This window comes from Physeter macrocephalus, chromosome 15, assembly GCF_002837175.3.
Source record: "Physeter macrocephalus isolate SW-GA chromosome 15, ASM283717v5, whole genome shotgun sequence".
Taxonomy (NCBI): Eukaryota; Metazoa; Chordata; class Mammalia; order Artiodactyla; family Physeteridae; genus Physeter; species Physeter macrocephalus.
In genome coordinates this window covers 51,153,200-51,165,820 of record NC_041228.1, presented here as the reverse complement: position 1 = coordinate 51,165,820, position 12,621 = coordinate 51,153,200, and the positions used below count along the sequence as shown (strand labels likewise).

At 37.7% G+C, this 12,621-nt stretch overlaps 1 protein-coding gene and 1 pseudogene across 3 annotated transcripts in view; one reads left to right on the top strand and one right to left on the bottom strand.

Moving 5' to 3' along the window:
- LOC102992225 (eukaryotic translation initiation factor 4B-like) overlaps positions 1–11,784 on the bottom strand; it is a 32,234-nt pseudogene extending 20,450 nt beyond the window's left edge.
- Positions 1–12,621, top strand: part of WWP1 (WW domain containing E3 ubiquitin protein ligase 1) — a 122,277-nt gene that overhangs the window by 20,147 nt on the left and 89,509 nt on the right. For all 3 annotated transcript variants that reach the window (XM_028500411.2, XM_007116438.4, XM_028500410.2), the window contains exon 2: positions 4,114–4,208. The gene's annotated coding sequence lies outside the window, so the exon portion shown is untranslated. The remainder of the gene's footprint in view (positions 1–4,113; positions 4,209–12,621) is intronic.

Genomic DNA, 12,621 nt, shown 5'->3' with positions numbered 1-12,621 from the left:
CAGTAGTTGTGGCTCACGGGCCTAGTTGCTCCACAGCATGTGGGATCTTCCCAGACCAGGGCTCGAACCCATGTCCCCTGCATTGGCAGGCAGATTCTCAACCACTGCGCCACCAGGGAAGCCCAGATACATATATTAATGAGAGGCAAATTTTGAGACAAGTTAACTATAAAGCAGACTTTCCATGTAATTGTTTAAGAGGAATAACACTTAAAAATAAAATAATACGATTGATTACAAACTCATCGGACACAAGAAAGTGAGATAGGTAAAGACTAGGAAGAGAATGAACTTACGAAAGGGGAGATATGAGATACATCTGAAAAAGAAAAGTCAAGGAAAGAGGCCTAGATTTGTGTTGCTGGAAAAGCAGAGGTAAAAATTGGAAGATGATTGAAAACAGAACCAGAAGGCTTGGGGAAAATTCATATATTTATTTGCCTCCTGTGGTTGAAAATCTGAAACTGGGTGGGGATAAATAATAAGAGTTGTATATTAATACTGACTTAGGAAATCTGGCATTTTGAAGATAAATACATTTTCCTCATAAAAAATACTTCCTGTGTTCTTCCCATAAACTGGCATATGTTGTGCACTAAAGGGAACTTTGAAATTCACTGAAAGTACAGAAAGATGGAGGAGAGAAAGTTGTGGTTATTAGATCCTATGATTAGATAAGCATTTTTACTTGAAAATAAACACCCAGACTATAATTGGAGGATAAAAAGTACCTGTGGATGCCTGTCTTCATTTGTCCTTTGTCTGGTAGGTAATGCAAGTGCTCTTCACGTCACTGGAATTACAGTTTAAAAGTGTTATTCCTTTTCACCCAGTGGCACTTGTAAATTATCAGAGGGTAAAATTCCTAGGTTTTGTATTAAGAGGATTAATCAGTGAAGTTTATGCAGAGAGGTCAGTGTGGACAAGTAAACTTTTTAAGAAATCACCTAGCTTCTATCCCAAACAATTAAAAGTATGTATTGAGACCTTAGCACCAAGTTTATTTGAAGGTAGAGGAAAAGGCACAGTGGTTGAGAGATCCTGGTAAGAAAAGCCCCATGGGAGATAGAGTAGGAATTAAAAATAATGTTAATGTTACAGTATTAAAATTTGAAATGGTTGTACTTAGCCTACTTCCTTGAGATGGGAATGTGAAAATTTGGAACTGTGAAGTGCTGTGCAGGCATAAACTAGGGATGGTATTGCCACTAGGTGCTACTAGGACAAAGGAGAGCTGCGGGGACTGAAGGCAGACAGAATCTGAAGAGAGAGTGCAGTGCTGGAGATAACTGCTCGGAGATGCCGAGCAAAGTAGCACCTTCAAGTCCAGCATGGGGTCATCCCTGCTACTCAGTGGAATGGAAGTGCGCAAGATACAGTATTGGCACAGATGCAGACTGGAGTGTGAGGGTGACTGCATGAGGTGAGGAAGAACGGTTGGACTGAGTGTTTGGAGGCTACGCAGGAAGTTGGAAGTGTCTTCAAATCCGTAGGATACCGGAGTGGTGATTATTTGGAGAGTTGGGTAAAAGTAAACAATTCTGAGGTTTAAAGGCATTGGGTATTGAGAAAGTTTTTGCTCCTTGCTCTTCCTTTCTCCCTACATGTAGTCCCCAGGGCTGTGAAATTGAGACCTAATGATGAGTAGTCCCTATAAAATTGATTTTTCCTTTCTGAATATTTAGGTCATACAGAAATTGTAAAATCTAACAGAATTATGCTTTATTATAACAGGATTCCACTAGAAAAATATCCTTGAGATACATCCAAAAAGCTGTTTATGCAATTAGAGCCATTACATTGTTTACTAAGGTTACCCTTAGTAAAAGGTCTCAGCGTGCCCAGAAATGAGAGGTTCCTAAGAAGCAGAACTCAAAACCAAGATGGTCCTGTGCAAATCAGGATGAGTTGTTTACTGTCCTGTTTTATAAATTCATTGAAATGATCAACTATATATATATATATATATATTTTTTTTTTTTGCGGTACGTGGGCCTCTCGCTGCTGTGGCCTCTCCTGTTGCGGAGCACAGGCTCCACATGCGCAGGCCCAGCGGCCATGGCTCACGGGCCTAGCCGCTCCGCGGCATGTGGGATCCTCCCAGACGGGGGCACAAACCCGTGTCCCCTGCATTGGCAGGCGGACTCTCAACCACTGCGCCACCAGGGAAGCCCCAACAATATATTTTTATAAATGATCTCTATATAGAAGTAATATTCTTGTATTATTTAAAATTAAATCCCCTATTTTGTAGTTTTTTTTAAAATTTTTTTTCAAGGGGTAAGTTTTTGGTACTTTTTTTTTTTGTTTTGGCTGCGTCAGGTCTTAGTTGAGGCACACGGGATCTTCGTTATGGTGAGCAAGCTCTTTGTTGCGGTGCGCGGGCTTCTCTCTAGTTGTGGCACGTGGGCTGCAGAGCGTGGGGGCTCGCTAGTTGTGGCACATGGGCTCTAGAGTGGGCGGGCTCAGTAGTTGTGGCATGCGGGCTTAGTTGCCTCGTAGCATGTGGGATCTTATTTCCCCGACCAGGGATCAAACCCATGTCCCCTGCATTGGAAGGTGGACTCTTAACCACTGGACCACCAGGGAAGTCCCTAGTTTATGATTTTATGAAATACTTATTTTCTGCTTTAGAGTTGTATCTTGGATATTTTAGGGAGAGGGAGGCTTTGTTCATCTATCTTTATCTTTGCCACATTCACTGAGTTTTAAATTTTGTGCTGTTGCCTAAATGGAAGCTTTCTAACCTTTCAAGTTCCACATTCATTGGACTAAACTTCTTTAGCAACTGGTATGTACCATCTTGTCTTGCTACTGAGACGTTACCTGTGTATTAATATCATCTTTAAAACTAGAGTACCAGTATGGAAACGGGGACTTTGTCTTATACCATTTTTGTGTCCTTGCCATACCCACTTTACAGACTAGGCAGTCAGTCAGTATGTTTATTAATTGATCCAGGCAGATAGATACATGATGATATTTCTCTGTCTTTTCCAATCTTTAATGCTATGCCTAGTATGCAAAATGGATCGGATCTTTTGATGTTTTTTTAAAAATTTTGTTTCTGACTTAAGAATGACATCATGAATTAAGCAGACAATTAAGATGTACCTTCTAAGTGAGGAGTTGATAGGTCTGTAACCTTGGAGGACTGGAAATGTGTTTTATTATCTACATTCAGGACTCTTACTCTGTTCTTTGCAGTTGTATAATAATGAACCCATGTTCAACTTTGTGGCATTTTTGAAGGGTTGAGCTGGACATAATCAGCTTACGTATAACTGGCCATATCCTCTGGGCATAGGTTATGACCTAAATTCATTTGGATGAATAACCAATTCACTTCAAAGTTTGTTAAAACTCAGACTTTGTTTTTTCTTTTGCCACACTTGGTCACACAGCTGTTAAGTGGCAGAATTGGAAATGAAATTCAGGTAGTCTAACTGCAGAATTGGCTCTTGAAAACTTTGAGCCATATTGTCTCCTACAATTTGCTTCACTTCTGTTCCCTATCCTGGTTATGGCTCCATCACCCACCCAGATAGTGAAGTGGGAAATTTTGGTTGTTCAGAATCCTTCTTCTTTCTAAGCCTCAGCTATCCCATAATCAGCTGTCAGAGCTCTTATACATATGCTGAGCTTTTTCCTTCACATTACCAGTGCTCTGGTTCAGATAAACTCATTATTTTAAATCTAGACCCCTTGCTACCAAAGTTATTCTTCTAAAATGCAGTTCTTGCTGTGGAAATCTATCAGTGTCTATCAGTTACCTTCAGGATAAGCTTTAAACTACTGTGCTTGGTATATTTTGGATACCATATGGACTATCCCATAAGATCCTATACAGTTTAGATTACCGTTTGCCTGTTGGCCTCATCACTTTGCACCAACCTTACCAACAGTTCTCCAGTGCTCCATACTTTCCATAATTCTTTCTTGAAGAATTATACTTTAAGATACTGTTCATTCAAAGGTTACCTTCTCTGTGAACCTTTTCCTGATTCCTGTAGGTTGGATTATCCATTTCTCTTGTGTGCCTCAGATGTACTAATTGACATTTTGCATCTATTTTAGTAACTGTCACACTGAAAGCTGTTTATTTGTTTATAGGTTATCTCCTCACTAGACTATGAGCTCCTTGAAAGAAGGAATCGTGTCTTACTCATCTTTCTATCTCCAGTATCTAGAACAGTTCCTGGTACAAAGTAAGTGATTAACAACTTTATTTAACTAAGACTATATTTAGGAGTTAAACTCCATACATGCTGACAGTTAATTATACCTATGTAGACTGAGAAATACATTGTCATAAAAAATATGGTTATAGACTTTTAACGCTTCTGAGCCACAGTTTCCTCATCTATAAGATGGAAATAGTACCTCCCTACTCATATAGTGTTATTATAATGCTCAGATAAAAGAATATATAGATATGGAAGCAACCTAAGTGTCCATCAGCAGATGAGTGGATTAAGAAGATATGGCATATACATACAGTGGAATATTATGCAGCCATAAAAAAGAATGAAATTTTGCCATTTATAGCAATGGATGGACCTGGAGGGTAATATGCTAAGTGAAATAAGTCAGACAGAGAAAGACATACTGTATGATATCACTTATATGTGGAATTAATACAACAAACTAGTGAATATAACAAAAAAGAAACAGACTCATAGATATAGAGAACAAACTAGTGGTTACTGTTGTTGAGAGGGAAGGAGGAGAGGCAATGTAGGGGCAGGGGATTAAGAGGTATAAACTATTATGTATAAAATAAGCTACAAGGATATATTTGTACAAACTGGGAATACAGCCAATATTTTATAATAACTATAAATGGAGTATAATCTGTAAAAATTATGAGTCAGTATACTGTATACCTGTAACATATAATATTGTACATCAACTGTATACGTCAATAAAAAATTATCACATTAAAAGAAGAATGTATGTAACAGTACATTACATGTATTTGAAGTGCCATAACATCTTTGTTATTAAATGAAGTGTGAGAACTAATTGCATGTTGAAGTAGATGATTTTGTTTGCTGTGTATCTTCCCTCTTAAGGCAAAATAGCACCATTTTTGAACTATCTTTATCATTTGCAGTTTAAATTTGCAGTTATATTGGTGACTGGAGGCATGCACTCTTGAGTCTGAGGATTGGTTTATATAAGACAAAGGGAGACGTAGCTTGGAGGTGAGAATCTGGGTACAGAAAAAGTTTTGAGCTGTTAGAGCGAACAATCTTTTGCCTAGTTGGCATTTTCCCAGTCTGCACGGCATTTTAAACTTTACAATTCTTTTTATGTAACTTATTCTCAACCTTAGCAATTACCTTTCTGTATAATTCACTAATAAAGTCCCTCAATTTTCTTTTAATCTACCTCCAAATGAATTCTTATCTTCACTTATCCTTGGGTCCATCATTTACTGTTCAGAGGAAGAAGTGCCTTTTTCGTGGAAGACTAATTACACATCATCTGTATGAAAGCTCTGGCTTTTCTTTTTTTCTCTTCTCAGGCTGCAGACATACTCCCTTACCACCACATTTGATGAATTAGTGCTCTACACTTTCCTGTGTCTACTTCCTTGCCTTCCATGCATTCTTTACATTTTTTAAAATTCTGTAATTTGAACATGCCAATTCCAGATTATATGTAACATATGGAATTAAATAATAGAAACAAACATTTGGGAACCAACCACTCGACTTAGAACTAGGTCAGTACTAACACAGTTAAAGAGCTATCTGTGAGTACCTCTGTAACCCCATATTCCTGTCTTTCCCCAACCCCTGAAGTAACTGCTATTTTGAATTTGTTTTTTTTAATCTCTTTTTAAAAAATAGTATTACCACAAATATAGTTCTTTGTTTTGAGTTTAATGTATGTTTAGAGTCTTTTTAAAGCTTGCACAAATGGTATTTTATTATAGAGAAATGTCTAATTTATAAATCTTTATACATTCCAAAGAAAACACTCAACCATCATAAAAGAATAATAGAAAAATCTCAGAATGCATATTCAAATTTATAACAAGAAAATAATCATGGAAACTTATTTTTGTACTGTGTGGATATTGTTGTACCATATATGAAAGAAAGCTCCTTATTCAGAGTGTAGCAGGTGTATTCCACACGCTAATTTCTTGAGTTTGGCAGAAGTGTTTCAGTTAGATTGATAGTGTACTCCTTGGAGGAGTCACAGCTTGTCATTTGGTTGCCGTTTGGACCTCAGCGGTTCTTCAGTGGGCTTCATTCAATTGTTTATTGATAGTATAAGCTTTTGAGACTCAGGATCCACAATGCCCCCATATTTCTGGATTTTTTTTCAATCATGGAATCGTGGCATTTTCAAAAGAAATGCATAGTAAAAGATGAGGCCATGATAACTGCCAGAATAATTCATTTCTTTCTTCTTTGTCATTAGGAGTTGGAAGCATTTCTTTTTTTTTTTTGCGGTACGCGGGCCTCTCCCGCTGCAGAGCACAGGCTCCGGACGCGCAGGCCCAGCGGCCATGGCTCACAGGCCCAGCCGCTCTGCGGCACGTGGGACCCCCCGCCCCCCCGCACCGGGGCACGAACCCCTGTCCCCTGCATCGGCAGGCGGACTGACCTCTCACTGCTGTGGCCTCTCCCGTTGCGGAGCACAGGCTCCGGACGCGCAGGCTCAGCGGCCATGGCTCACAGGCCAAGCCGCTCAGTGGCATGTGAGATCTTCCCGGACCGGGGCACGAACCCGCGTCCCCTGCATCGGCAGGCGGACGGACTCCCAACCACTGCGCCACCAGGGAAGCCCTGGAAGCATTTCTTGATGCTCAATGTAGAACGTTAAATCTTGGAGGTGGAACTAAGTGAGAGGAAGGTGTTAATATCTAGAACTCCTGTTTGTCTTTTTTCATTTACTATTGTGTTTCTAAGATCCATTCATGTTGTTGCTTACAGCTATAGTTCATTCATTCTCACTACTGTTCCATTGTGTGTTAGCCTAATTCTTTTAACCATTGTTCTACCAGTGGACATTTGAGCATTTTTGTTGTTGTTGTTATTATGAAGAATGCTTATACTTGGCACGCAAGTACAAAAATTTTTATAGTATGTATCTAGAATTGCTTATTGAAGGACATGCAAATGTTCAACTTTACATAATAATGCCAAATTATTTTCCAACAGTTTTACCAAATTTAACACCTACCAGCAGGACTTTACCAATTTAAACACCTAGTAGCAGTGTGTAAGAGCCACCACCGCTCCATTTTTTTTTTTGCCGTTATTTGGTACTGTCAAAACTCCTAGTTATTACCATTCTAGTGAGTTTGAAAATAACATCTCATGTGGTCTTAACTAGTATTTCTCTGATGAATAATGAGATTCTGTATCTTTTAAAATACTTATTGGCCAAACAAGTTTCCTGTGTATAAAATTTCTGTTCAGGTTTTTTTGCCCATTTGCTTCCTGTGTTTTTGTTTTTTGTGTTTTTTTGAGGTTCTTAAATAGTTTAAATAATAATCTTTAATCACTTTTAAGTTTTGTAAATATCTCCCAGTTTGTGGCTTGTCTTTTAGGTTTTTTTTTTTTATGATGTTTTATGGTAAACAGAAGTTCTCAGTTTCCAGGTAGTTAAAATATTCATTCTTTTCTTCTTTGGTTAGTATGCTTGTTTAAGAAATCTTTACTTCTGGGAGGACACAAAACAACAGTTTTCTGCTGTAATTTCTTAAAGTTTTAAAGTTTGCCTTTCATATAATATCACTAGTCCATCTTGAATTGATTTTGTATATGATGTGAGGTAGAGATCCAGTTTAATTCTTTCCATATTGATAATATCAGGACCATTTAATTGTCCCTCCTTTCCCACAGATCTGCATTGCTACATCTGTTACCCGAGTATGTCCTTAGATACTTGGTCTTTTGAGGGACTCTTTATGTTGTTTCATTTTATTTACCCTTCTTAAGTCTTGCCAGGCATTTATTTGTTTTAGTGTTTTCAAAGAGCTATGATTTTGTTGATCCTTTCTGTTACCTCTTTTCTACTTCATTAGTTTCTGTTCTTTATTATCTCCTACATTCTTTGGATTTACTCGTGATTATCTTTCTAACTTAACAGATAGCCTGTGAACTCATTCATTTTCAGCCTTTCTTCTTTTTCTAGTATAAGTCATTAAGGCTATAGATTTGCCTCTAAGTATAAGTTTTACTGTATTCCGAAAATGTTTGTATGTGGTATTTTTATCATTTAGTTTTTAGTATTTTTAGAAAAATTTCCAATGTGGTTTCTTTTTTTTTTGACTCATGAAATATTTAGAAGTATTATCATTTTCTATTTGTATTTTAAAAATTTATCTTTCATTATTGATTTTTAACTTAATTGCATTTTGATCAGAGCCTGGGAACAGTATGATACATATTCTTTGAAATTTAGTGACATTTTCATTATCTCCCAGTGTGTGTATTATTTTTGTATATGTCTCATGTATACTTGAGAAGAATGTTTATTTTCTAGTAATTGGATATAAGGTTCTGTTAATTAAATCCTGCTTGTTAATCATTTTGTTTTTATTTATTTATTCAATTTTTTTTTTAATTGGGGTATAGTTGCTTTACAGTGTTGTGCTAGCTCCTGCTGCACAGCAAAGTGAACCAGCCGTATGTATACACATATCCCCTACCTTTTGGATTTCCTTCCCATTCAGGTCACCACAGAGCACCGAGTAGAGTTCCCCGCGCTATATAGCAGTTCCTCACTAGATAATCTATTTCATACCCAGAGGCTTATATATATAGTCAATCCCAATCTCCCAATTTATCCCACCCTGCATTTCCCCCCTGGTGTCCACAGTTTATTCTCTTCATCTGTGTCTCTATTTCTGCTTTGCAAAGTTTCATCTGTTTTGGTCCACTTGATCCATGGAAAATTAGTGTGTGTTGAAATCGCCCAAGGCAATGGCCAATTTGTCAGTTTCTTTCTGTGGTTCTAACAATCTTTGGAGGCTTTTCTCCCCCCAGGAGATGGTGAATTTTATTTTGCCTTGTCTGGATAGAGATTTGATTTGCTTAGAAATGTTCCAGGGTAAAGAGAGACTAGGAGAAAGCACAGTATGTAGAATTCTATTTTAATTTTCACTGTCAACTGGGAGAGCAGCATACTCACAGTACTGAACTCAGAGGCTGGATTATTCAGGGTTCTTTGGCTCAGCTGCAGATTGGAGTTCTTGATCCTTTTTGTTATGTTTCCTTTCAGACTTCTTACATTAGTCTTTGTTCCTTCATCTCTTGGTCCCTGCTTGAGTTCCCACTTTCACCTTTTGGGACACTCACCGAATCTGTTTTATTTTCATCTTTCCAGGTTGATTCTTCCTGAGATGTTGAGCTGGAGTGACTTTTCCTCCATCACTTGTAGGGGATTGCTGCTCTATGTTTGAGCTCTGAGATCAAGCAGAAAGATTAGCACTTCACTTCACCCAAGCATTCTCTGTTGATGGAGGAGCCAGCATTACCTTTAGTAGCTAATCAGGTTTGGGAAGCTTAGAAGTTGTAGAGTGACAGTCTTTTGCCTTACTGAGTTATTTCATTTTCCAGAGACATCTCACTCTCTCTCCTTCATGCATCCTGGTCTGACTTCTGGCAGATGTGGCAAGGTCCCAATCTGAGATGACGCACTTCCTGTCCTTGACCATTCTGGACAATATTTAGAACCATACTGTTCTAAATATTCTTCACTCTGCCAGTTTGGGTGTCTCTCCTGAGGCTGTCATTCTAGTTTTGGTTCATCGAACTGATGCTGCGATTTCTCCCATTCCTTGTGTCTTCTACTTGCTGTCTCACAGGTGGGTCAGCAGGCTTTGCTGCTCCAGAGATAGAAGCTGCTTGACTAAACTGGGCAGTACCAGCAGAGGAGTCATCTTCCTTAGGAGTACTCTGAGGCTTTAGATTCAGTTTGGGTCTCTGGGAGGGTCCTCTGTCATCACACCTGTAATCATCGGGAGAGCAGTTATCTTTGGTGCTCCACAACTGACTGTCCTGTCTATCCGTCTTCACAGTGGTCCTGCTTCCTCTGCAGTCGTCATCCCTATAGTACCCACGACGACATGCATTTCTACCACTGTTTATCCTGAAGTCATAGCCTCTACCATGGTCTCTGCTGCCTTAGTCATGATAGCAGTCCTGGCCTCCGTAGTGATCACAATGTTTGCCTTCAAAGCTCTCTTCATCTCTCCTAGGTGGATAGTCAAATCCAAGCTGTCTATGGCAGGACAGTTCCTCCAGTCTGTATCGGTTTTGTGAGAAACCTGATTTCTTTTTCAGCCAAAAGAATGATCATCCTTATCTTTTTCCTGTGCTTGATTAGCAGTGTCCCCTGGAATTCTGTTACCTAGAGATTTTTTATTGAGGTTGAGGACACTGAGCAGGGACTCCAAGTTCTCAAACTCAGCATTATTAAAACCTTTCAACCGCTCTGGTTTACTGGGTTCGCATGGTAAATACACTGCACTGATATTTAATCCTCTAAAGAATTCCTTAATGGAGACTTCTGTCTCTCACAGGTTGGGTTCCCCAGAAAAGCAGTGTGGGGTGGCAGATGGGGAAATGGCTCTGGTTCCCAAGCAGCCTGTGGAGCAGTGGGCAGGATGTAATGGTTAGTTGCAGGTGCCTTATACATGTCATCATAACTGTGCCAAGTGCTTAAAACATCCTCCAGATTATCTGTTTTATCAGTCCAGCTGACTGGTTTGGGGATATAGATGCTGCTTCCACCAGTGTTACCATCCTCAGCCTGTAAGCCTGTTAGGGAGATAGTGTTCCCATTCTTCTTGGCTCAGGTCACTTTGCTGGGCTGGCAGAAAGAACCAAAATGAGGCTTTTTTTTTTTTTTTTGAGCATGCAAATTTGGAGTTTTATTTCTACTTACCAGATCGGATCTTGTATCATTTCCTTTGTTCTCCCTAATAATGCTTTTTTTCTGCTATTATAACTAATCCCAGCTTTCTTTTTGTTTATATTTGCCTAATATGTCCCTTTCCATATTTTTGCTTTCATCCTATCAGCATCTTTATTTTGTAGGTGTCTCTTATCTTACTTTTGAATTTGTCCATATACATTTATTGTGATTTTTTCTATATTTGAACTTTCTTTGTGCTTTCTGGTAGTCCTGGTTGTTTATGCCTTTTTTTTTTTCTTTCCTTTTCTAGCCTTTTTTTGGGAATTGATTTTTTTTTAATTGTATTCTCTTCTCTACTAGTTTGGAAATTACACTCACTTATTTCTATTTTTTTATGATTACCCTTGAAATTCTGCTGGCATACTATTAATATATAGGCTAAAGTTAAACCAGATAATCCCTCTGCTGGACAATGCAAAAATTTACATCATCAACTCCTGTCCTCTCTCTTCCTGCCCTGCTCCTCCATTATATGCTTCTGTTCCTTATTCCATATTTGAATGGTTTATACTGGTTTTATTTAAATACCATAATAAGATGTTGTTATTGTTATTTTATTCAGACAGTGTTTATTTAGATTTATTTGTGTGCTTACTAATTTCTTTACTCATCTTTTCCTTCTTGCATCTCAGATCATCCTTGTGTGTAATTTTACTCTTTTATGAAACATGTCCTTTAGATTTTGTGGAAGTAAAGGTCTGCTGCCGGTAAACTCTCTTTTGGTTTATCTGGCAAAGTCTTAATGCCTTCTGTGTCACAGAGAGAGTTTTAGTGGTTGAATAATTTTTGTCTCAGTTCTTTGCACATAGTTGCTTGTTCTACCTTTTGTGCTTCCATTGCTGCTGTTGAGAATTCTGCTATCACTTTACTCTCTTCTTTTATATGTAATCACTTTTCTCTCTGGCTGCTTTTAATATGCTGTCTTTTGGTGTTCTGCAGTTTGACTGCTTTGTGTCCAAATGTGAGTGTCTTCATGTTTATCCTGCCTCTTTTATATATATTGTATTTCTTAGAATTGTGAATAAATGTTTTTCATGGCTCCAGAAAATTAAGTCATTTTCTCTCCTGGTATGACCTCCTCTTTCTTCATTTTCTGAGATTATGAGTAGAAATATATTTCAGGTCATGTTTTATCTTTCACGTCTTTTAGCTTCTTTTTGATATTTTCAAGCTGTTTATTTCAGCATTACTTCTAAATGTTTTTTTAGGTTTATGTTCAAGTTTACTGATTCTTAAGTTCTGTCTAATCTGAATAAACTATGGATTTTAATTAATAATAATATATTGATATTGGTTCATTGATTATGACAAGTGTAGCTTACTAATATAAGAAATTAATAGTAGGGGAAACTGGCCATAGGGTATATGAGAACTCTGTTATCTTCACAACTTTTCTGTAAATCTGAAACTATTCTAAAATGAAGAGTTTAAACAAATTCTATATGATTCTTTTTCAGATATGCAATGCCATTTTCATAGTCTCTTTGCTTGACCATGTTTTATTTTATCTTTTATTGCTAAAACTAATTTTTAAAAATTTATGTTTAATAATCATAATATGTAAAGTTCATAAAGGGTAAGAAACATATTTGTTAATATTTCTCAATCTTGCCCTGAATGTTCTACTTTATGTTAGTAGGTTCAAGGTGTATAGAAGGTTAGCCTTAAAATATT